Source organism: Siniperca chuatsi, linkage group LG23 (assembly GCF_020085105.1).
Source record: "Siniperca chuatsi isolate FFG_IHB_CAS linkage group LG23, ASM2008510v1, whole genome shotgun sequence".
NCBI classification, from domain to species: Eukaryota; Metazoa; Chordata; class Actinopteri; order Centrarchiformes; family Sinipercidae; genus Siniperca; species Siniperca chuatsi.
The window spans coordinates 2,332,730-2,335,238 of record NC_058064.1 but is presented as its reverse complement, the minus strand read 5'-3'; positions in this window follow the sequence as shown (position 1 = coordinate 2,335,238).

Here is a 2,509-nt window from a genome sequence, read left to right as displayed (position 1 = left end):
CCTCAAGCTCCCAGGCCTCTGGTAGAGGACCCGAGCTCGAAGGACAAAGTTTTTTATATATAGCTGAAAAGTTTGAATTAGTTTGTACATATTTTGATGGTATCAGACCTCACACGTTGCCATGGGGACAGCCAGAGCCATCATCTTCTCTGAAAGGCTTTGATTACATGCAAGATGTCTGCAGAGCCCGTTTTACACGGACAAGCTTATTTTAAACACGGCTTTGTAGTCCGTTCAGACACGGTGAAGCTTTTTCACGACTTTAGCTGAGGGTCGGCACGCAGAGATTTGTCTTGGGTGAAATTAAAATTAGGACTTTCGTGCGTCTGTCTGTGCAGATTTATATAACATAAACAAATACAAGTTTGAATTTTACACGGCACGTTCAGGAGATATTAGCTGGACAGAACTGTAAAAATGTGTATGATGATATTTATACCGAAAATAACTGATTTGTTGTTGGTATTGCAGTTGATATGTTGAACTTGCAAGCAAACAGTTGCTTTGTGTGGCGTGTCTGTGTCTCCTGATGGACGTCAGTCCGGTCTTCTCTCCGTCAGCTCTGTGTTTGGTCTCCAGCAGCTGCTGAGGGAAACATCTGGCTCTTTAGCTGCTAGATGCTCCGCTATGTTCAGCAGCTGGACTCTGACTGCGTCTGTTTGCTGCTGAGCGGGTAGCGTTCAGCAGGTTTTTACAGCTTCTTCTCTGAAAACGACGCTGAGAAACAACGAGCTGAACGTCACTGTGAAGCTCCGTGAAGCCGAGCGGAGCTGCAGGTTCATCGCTACCAGAGACACATTGTCATTATAAAAATCTCCATTACAGCTGCTGTCTGGTTAACTGCAGGTGAGGCGCTCTAATTGGCTGGTGAGCGACGTGCAGGTGAGTTCTGGCAAATCCTGAGAAACCTGACCCGGCAGGTTTCGGTTTTTCTTTGGCGCCAAACAACTTTTTAAAAAGGGAGAAAAACATTTTTGAATATACAGATAGCGTCTTATTTTACTTCTTTATGATTTTTATTTATTGATTTATTGACGGCGACTCTCTAAACACAGAGGTTTAAAGCAGAAGTCCATCAGGACAGAATTTATTTATTTATTACTTTACTTCAAAGAGGAAAAATAATCATCAGCATGTCAATGATCAGCCAGGCTGTAATACAAATTAATTCAGCTGTTGCTAGGAGACCAGATGAATGAGCGTCACTCGCTTTGTTTGCCCGCTACAGAGTTTCTGCCTCACTGAAACAGCCAATCACAGCAGAGCTCAGCATCCTGAACAGGAAGTTGTTTGTTTATTCTTACCTGTGTATCAACAGCAATTAAGGAACTTTTTGAAACATCTCATTGTGGGTTGTTTTTTTTTTTTTTTTTTTTTAAAGAGCCTGGGAAGCTAAACTCAGGGCAAAGAGTCTCTGCAGTCAGTGTATATTGCTGCTGTAGTAATGAGGCTCCTTCTGCTGCTACAAATTATACTTCAACTACTGCAAACTGTGTGAACCAGTGGTGGAAAGTACTTTTACTCACGTACTCTTAGTAAAGTAAAGTTCAAGTACGTCAAAATTCTCCTCGAGTATTACTATTATACACTACTTCACTGCATTTCAGAGAAATAGTGTACTTTTTACTCCACTACATATATTTCACAGCTTTGGTTACTTTGTATATTATTTACATACGAAGATCAACATGACGTAAATTTAAAATTAAATACGCTATGTTATAAAATCAGTAATAGTTAACCAATAATAGGATATATAATAATATAACACTCATGGGAGTAACACTTTGGATACATTTTGCAGTGGATGGAGTATTTTTACATTGTGGTATTATTTTTACTTTAGTAAAGGATCTGAATACTTCTTCCTCCACTGGTATGATCATATTTCTCTGTTAAGAACTGTGTAAAAACAAGACTAAGATGCTAGCAGCTCTGTGAGGCTGTACTTAGGCACAGCGGTGCTTTGAGCTAAATGCTAACATCAGCATGCTAACAATGATTAGCAGGTATAAGTGGGATATTCTGTGGGGGTTTTTAGCCAATATCTGTTTACATTTTGGCTCCATTAAAAGAAGCCGAATTAGCTGTTAGCAGCTCCTGTTTGCATTGTACCCACGGATGCACCAACAACTACCACTGGATTACTTTGATACTGAAGAAAACTTAAAAACGTGAAGATTCTCAGGCAAGTTCTGCAGTTATAAGGAGCGTCTTTTTTCTGTGATTTCTAAGCGGATTTATGGCCATTTATTCGGGGGAAGCACATCAGAGATAATAATAATGAGTGTGAGTCACACTAAATCTAAAAATATGTGTATCACGAGTTAAAACTCTCCTGCAGCAATCAGGCGCCAACGGTTTAATCGCCTCCATGAGCTGCGCGTCACATCCGCTGCCGCTGCTGACCGTGTCGATCATTTCTATCTCAAGTCTCCTAAAACAAACTCACCGAAAGTTAACGAAATTCTCACGACGCTGCAGACACAAAAAGAAATTAGACAGAGTA